This window comes from Quercus lobata, chromosome 10 (genome assembly GCF_001633185.2).
Source record: "Quercus lobata isolate SW786 chromosome 10, ValleyOak3.0 Primary Assembly, whole genome shotgun sequence".
Taxonomy (NCBI): Eukaryota; Viridiplantae; Streptophyta; class Magnoliopsida; order Fagales; family Fagaceae; genus Quercus; species Quercus lobata.
Window position 1 is genome coordinate 49,305,286 of NC_044913.1, and position 7,392 is coordinate 49,312,677.

The 7,392-nt window shown below is 34.7% G+C and overlaps 1 long non-coding RNA gene across 6 annotated transcripts; it reads left to right on the top strand.

The window, feature by feature from the left end:
• The first annotated feature begins 469 nt into the window (after positions 1–469).
• Positions 470–6,522, top strand: LOC115963192. 6 transcript variants are annotated; one of them, XR_004085739.1, is made up of 10 exons: positions 471–795; positions 922–1,273; positions 1,577–1,738; positions 4,154–4,405; positions 4,519–4,740; positions 4,833–4,925; positions 5,143–5,244; positions 5,338–5,760; positions 5,846–5,898; positions 6,008–6,522. It is a non-coding gene; the product is annotated as an uncharacterized LOC115963192 (long non-coding RNA). The 6 variants fall into 6 exon arrangements; XR_004085741.1 differs by having other exon boundaries at positions 6,295–6,522; XR_004085742.1 differs by having other exon boundaries at positions 470–795; positions 5,177–5,244; positions 5,846–6,522.
• Positions 6,523–7,392: the final 870 nt, after the last annotated feature.

Consider the following 7,392-nt stretch of genomic DNA (forward strand, 5'->3'; position numbering starts at 1 on the left):
CGACGGCGCGATCTCGCGAAGCGTTGTTCGCGAGATCGCGAACGCGAGATCGCGCCGTCGCGATCCGCGACGTTGATCGCGATCTCGTGACGGCGAGACCGCGATTTTTCTGGGTTGTGGCTTGTGTGTTTTCTGGGTTTGTGTTTTCCTCCTTCTTTTCCAAACACTAGAAAATATTTTCCGGAAAATTTTTTGAAATACAACCAAACACACAAAAATATTTTCATTTTCCGGAAATTAGCATTTCCGGAAAATATGTATTTTCCGGAAAACGTTTTACGGCAACCAAACACAGCCTAAAACCAATTAAAGAGTTGAAAAATTATTTGATTCACAATTCAAATCGAACACTAATAAAGTAATAATAGTCAAACATGCTTTCATAAAAAATAAAAAATAAATAAAATCAAACATACGTCCCTTCTATAAATACCCCCATACATACATTCTTCGTTCTCTGCGTCCATCCTCTTCTACGTTTCTTCTTACTGTTTTTCCCTACCTCTTTCATTTTCCTTTTATTTTTTCCTCTATTGTTTTTCCCTAACCCTCATCTTCTCCTTTTTATCTCCCAAGCCAGCCTTGTTCTTTGTACGCCATGGCCAAGCCTCTCTTTCTTCCAATCACGCCCATTCTTCTCCATGCTTGTCTTTGTTGATCTCATGGACTTAGATTTGTGTATATGTACCAGCAATACATGAGAAGAAGACGTAGAAAATGGCACCATTGTGGCTTTGCTGGCGGCATTCAAGCACTTCGGGCACATGTTGCTGAACTGCTTATATTGCCAAAGTGGTATTTTTTTTTCATGCATTGATATCCTTTCTTCATTCAAGTTTTTTATTTTTTGTTTTATTTTTTTATTTTTTTAAGCCATTTTCACCCTCTAATTGGTATTCCCTAATGAGAAATCTTTTACAGGAATTTAAAACGGAAGGATTTCGAAAGACAGATGTGTTTGATTCTGGTATTGGCCCCCATGACGAGAATGACACATATGTGTTTTATGAGAACATTCTGTACAGTATAACTAGTAATGATGCTAGTAGGGAAAACCTTCGTTGGGGTCGAGATGATGTGAAGGGAATGATAATTGGTGTCTCTATCATTAGCGAAAGAGATCTTCATGAAATGGACAACTTAGATGATTGTGAGTTCATTGATGATGAGTTTAACGATAAAGATGACAACGAAATCGAGTACAGCGATGATGAGTAGTGTAATAGGGTACTGTTGTTGCATGTGTAATTATGTTATAGTTATTATTGAAATTGTAAGTAGAATTTGTAAAGGTATATTGCGTTCAAAGTTGGACAATCTTGCATATATATGTGGAAATTGTGTTCCTCTTCATGTTGTTAAGAAATAACAGTTTTAACATAAGTAATTATCACGTGAAACTGCTATTTCTTCACGTTGTTGCATATATATGTTAAAACTGCTATTTCTTCATGTTGTTAAGAAATAACAATTTTAACATATATCATTAACTTTAAAACTGTTATTTCTTCATGTTGTTATTTGTTCACGTGATTGGCTGTTGGCTATAATTTTTCTTTATGTTTGTGTTGTGAAGGTGTTGGATGCAAGTATGGGGAGGAGGAAATGACAATTGCTGCTTGTTTACGTTGGCGAAGGATCGTCACATTTTTGACAAAGGGTGGAGGCACAAGATGAGGAAGCCCATATTTCTAAGGATGTAGGACCGGTTGCAAGTGAAGATGAAACACAGCCCCAGGTACTTAACATGTCTTCGAATAAAAATCCTATTGATTTTTCTTTTCTTTTACTTTTACTTTTCTAGGCAAACTATGCTTTTAATAGTTTAGTGTAGTGTAAAAATATTTTACAATGGTTGAATTTAGTTAAATAATATTCTAGATATTTTTATTTCAGGTTAAATTAACTTGATCCACTTAATATAGCTCCCTTGTACCTTATCACATAAATAAAATCTGTCACTTATTTATTGAAGAAAGAAAAGCTATACTTCCATGCTAGAGCTTCTTCAACAGTTTTGCAGAGCCTTTAAAGAATGGATTCCTTTTTAACAAAGATTTTATGTATTAAGAAAATAGATTTATATAGAATAGTAACTTAATTTTATTTCTTTTTCTTTTTCTTTTTCTCAAAATAAGATCTTAAACTATTTAGAAAAGCGAGTCTGCGAGGGAACTTGAGGTCTTGATCCCTTTAAAGTGGATAAAAATGCAATTAAAAATTTTCTTTTTTTTCAAATAAGATCTTAAACTACTTGGGAAAGCGAGTCTTGATCCCAAAGAAAAATGATGCATGAAGTATGAACCCAAAGAAAAAAGAACAAAAAAACTTAGAGATATTCCTTACAGAGAATATTGATACTTTTATCTTTTTAAGATGGAAGCCTGTAGGGATTTTTAGAATAAATTAAAAAAACAAAAAAAAGTAGAGGTTTACATTTTTCTGTATACCATAAAATTTTAACTTAATTAATGTAGAGGTTTACATTTTGAGGTATACCATAAAGTAGAGGTTTACATTTTTCTATATAGCATTATTGTTGCACGTGCGTAAAGAGAAGAGAGCCTCAACGATCTCATAAAGCATAAAGGAACATGTGTCTAAACGGAATAGCTTGAAAGGTTGCCAAGAAATGCATATATATCCATTTTTCACTTGGAGATGCTAGGACTGCCCATGTCATGGTGCTCATCGATCAATCACTTTCAAATGAATTAAATACATATATATTTCTTTAATTATTACAAAATTTTGAAATTTTGGCCTTTATTCCAGGGACATGGGATGAATTTGGTCTACCATAAATCATCTCCAACATTTTGATTTGCTTGAATTTTTATTTTATTTTTATTTAAAGGTAATAGGACACACTTGTACTGATATTAAACAAATTTTGGATTAGTGATCATTCACTTAGGTTATTGCTTAAGATGTGATGAAGTTTTTATTTCCAATTGTTTGAATTATGCAGGAAAGATTCACTCATGAAGCTATAATTAGAAGATGCTAAAGCTACAAGTCATTTTTGTCTTTCTTTTTCTTAAACTACAAGTCGTTCTTTATGTGTGTATCCATCATTCTCAACTGACAGTAATAAAAGCCTAATCCATTTCCCAACTCACATGCTAATCATATGCCACTGGGAAATGATTGATACACACCCAGTTGCACACATATTTGTACACCCAAAAATTGCTCTAAAATTGTGAGTTGAAGTTATGAGTTATGTATATCAGAGTATATATATACAGTATTTGGTGAATGAATGAAATAATATAAGCATTTTCACAATTGGATAAAATCTAGCTCCAAAATTAATAGATTTTGTGACAGTGAACTTATCGCAAGCCTTCTTTTTTTGGATTTTGTGATAAGTTATGCTAAAAACATCTACTTAGTACGTACTGTGTAAAAGAAATAATAATTTGAGGTGTTTTCTATTTTGGCTTGAATTTCTGGTTTGAAGCTATATATAAAAATTTACGCATTGTACACAAAATCGAGTTGCATATGAAGTTATTAGCAGCTTATGGATTGGGTCAAATGAAAACCATACCTTCAGTAGTTTTCTCTCAGGCAAGCTCAAAAGAAAAAAAAAAAAAATCATCTAAAACGGTTGGCAAATGCCAATAATAATTTCAAATAAACAACCTTTGTAATCTGGTCTTTATGCTTGGATGAATATATAAATCCCTCATACTCTTAAGTAATGTAAAGGTTTACATTTTTCTGTATACCATAAAGTAGAGGTTTACATTTATTATCCCAAACAACAAAAATTAATGTGCTTTTATGAAATACCTACCAGCTTATTATCCGTAATTTTATGTACTTTCTTCAATGGCTTTACAGTTCACATTACATCTCCGATTGTGTCACTACTTTAGTAGTTTATGCTATTTCAATGATATCTAATTTATATTGAATGAGGGGTCAGGGGAGGGTCTAGGGGCAGCCGAACATGTTCATCCTTTAGGTTATATGAATGCGTGGGAGAAAGGTGTAAATGTACTAATGTTTTGTTTAAATGAAATTATAAACCCTTAATATCACATTAAGTTACTAGATGAATAATTTTTTCGTAGTGTGATATGTTTCACTACTTGTGAGATTTGATAATTCAGTCCTAATATTGGTGGTTTTGTATATACAGACGATATCAACAAACCCCAGCAGTGGAAAATAGGCTTAAAAGACGTGGTCCTACAAGGCTAGCTGACATATGGGCATTGGATGGTGAGTACAAAATCCCGTTGCCGTTAAATGATCAAGGCCAACTGATTGGTCTGGACAGTGGCACGTTCGTTCGGTGGTTGGGAACTTTTTGTGAGAATAGCTTATTATGCTTGCTGGGTGGCCAAGCGTCCCTGAAAAATTTAAACAAGATTGTTGGATTGAGATTGAGGTAATATGAAAATAAAGTATAAGTAATAGTCATTTATAGTCACTGTCCTAATTAAATGTCATATTTAGTAGGGTCCATGCTTGTGTTTTGCTAACTCCACTTTTGCATTTCAGAAACGGTGTCTAATTAACCCCAATATTGTCGCACCACCCGATCAAATGGAATGGGCAATGCATCAACTTGGGGTCATGAGGAGAAATTAGAGGACAAAGTTGAAGAAGGATCACTATAAACGCGGGATGACAAAGGAACAAGTATTGGCCAACAAACTGTCGATGGTTGACAAAGTGCAGTGGACGGAGATGGTTAACTATTGGTTTTTGGACAAAACTGTGGTACTGTTACTTTATATGTCTATCTCATCTTAGTGGTAATTTAGTGAAGAGATGTTTTGTTTTCATATACTTCGATGGTAATGTGGTTGCAGACATTAAGTAACAAGAACAAGGTGAGTCGAGGTAAACAGAAGGAGATAGCAAGGTTTGGGCCCAAAAGTTTTACACAAATTTCTGCTGACATGGTAAGAAATGCATTACAAGTGCTACTGTATTCGTGTATCACATAAGCTAATTTTATGCTTCTGAATCACACTAAATGTTAAAAATACTCTTTTACTTTCTTGTTGGTGGTAGATATAAATTAAAATTCATGAACGCCTTAGTCAATGCAAATGATAAACAACATGACAAATCTGAGAGCAATTGTGTCTATTGTATGAAATTTTGTTTATCATGTAGGCGAAGGCTAACGGGGCTCCGGTCAAGCGTGCAGATATGTATCTAAAAGTATACTCTAGGAAAGATGGGGCTGCTATTACTCCCCATGCGCAAGAGAACATGGTAAGCACAATTTGAATAAAATTTTAGTGTATTTTGTGTTTTATTGTTTATGGTGTATAATATGTTATTTGGTTCTTATGGGAAAACGTACAGAATAGGATGGAAGAATTTTTGACTTAAGAGGGCATGCAACTACAAGGAGAGCTTGGTAGTGGAGTCCTCTGGTCCAAAGATGATGCGTATGCTTAGGTGTTTAGTCTAAAGTGCCCTGGACGTGTACGTGGGGTAGGATATGGAATCACTCCATCTAGAGGAAGTGCCACAAACCTTTCACAGTTTACCCCGACTCCATCGTCGTCAAGCAGAATGACCCAAAGGATTTCGGAGTTGCAGACTTCCCTTAGGGAGCAACTAGCCCAAGTACAAGAACAACTCTCCCAATTAGAAGCAAGGCATCAAGAACAACTCACCCAAGTAGAAGCAAGGCACCAACAGAAAATGGCCAAAGTGATGACTAGCATGAGAGAAATGTTCGCCCAACTTAGCCCTTGTATGCGTGATTTGGATACGACTCAGGTACCAAACAAATGTTATTTAGCAAAACACTACTTTTGCAATGCATTGTTATGTGATATTAATATGATGCCTTTAATATATTCAGGGTGGCAATGCTTGATGTGGACTCTCCATGGGAATGAAACTATGAATCCTCAGGTAAAACAAATACGACTATTTGTTATAACATATACAACTATATTAGGAAAAAAATAAAAATAAAAATAAGATATATTCCTGTCTTTATTGGTTTTATTGCAATTTGAAGGTCCCACATCAGTATATATGAAGCAAGAAGTAGGGAAGGAGATGTACTATAAGACATAAAATCAAATTAGAAAATTTCAACCATGAATGTAGACTGGAAAGTATCCTTGTTCCAAAAACCTTTCAAGCGAACATTTTTATACATGCCGTTTTACACTTGCTAAATGTAGCAGATAGTTCCACGATGCATGAGTGTTTTCAAGTGTTTGCACTGTTTTCAAGTGTTCCAAGTTTAGGGATTTTTGTGAGCCCAATTCAACCTAATTTTCGGTGTTCTCAATGTCACAGGTAATTGGCTGTAGCTACGGGCATTGGACTGACTAATCAAGTACCATGATGCTTTCTAGAAACTGGCTGATCAAGTACCTTGATGCTAGCTGACAATTTTTTGTGATGTAAAAATCCTTGAGGGATATGCATTTTGTGCTGTAAAAATATTTTGTTAGGAACTTGTTTTGTTTATGTAATTATTTGTTTATGTAAATTATTTGGGCAATGCAATCTTTTGGCAATGAACTTGTTTTGTTTGCTGGAAATTCGTTGGGAACTGTTGAGTGTTGGCAATTGTTTTGTTGGTTGCAATTGGTTGCATTTGTTGAGTGTTGGTAATTGTTTTGGGCAGGAATTACAGATTTAGCAAGAAAAAAAAAAGGAAAAAAAAAAAAAAAACCTAAAAACGCGGCTACAGAAAAACCTAATGTAGAGGGCTTTAGTTGCGTTTCTAAATGCAACCCAAAGATGGTTTATAGTTGTGTTTTAGAATAAGCAGCTATAGATCTAAGCCTACAGCCGTGTTTTAAAAATGCAGCTATAGGTCAAGGCTATGATTGCGTTTTAAACGCAGCCAAAAAAGGGTCTATAGTCGCGTTTTTTACAAAACGCAGCTATAAGTCTCAGCCTATAGAGGGTGGAAAATGCAGCTATAGGGGGTGGAAAAACGTAGCTATAGGGGGACTTGTAGCCGCTGTAGAGAGGGAAAATTCCAACCTATCACAAGCTGACATGTTACATTACCAAGTTCACAAAATACAGCCAATTACAAAGCACCACATATTGCTCCTAGATTTTGCTATCACTATTTAGAAACCAACAAAAATTTGCCAAGTGTCATGCAAAAACCAATCACACATCAGCATGTGTAAGCAATGACACAAGCAGTCCAGGACGTGTAAGCGATGACACAAGCAATCTAGCATGTGTAAACGATGACATTGTACACACAAATTTTTCTCAATTGTAGAAAATCAAACAATTGAAAAGAAATAGGTTTGCAAATATAAATTTGTATTGATGTATAATGAGTACAATCTCTATTTCGATTCTTTTACAAAAGAATACTCTCTGATTCTATTTTCATTGAATTTGACTCGAACAAGAATCTTCTTG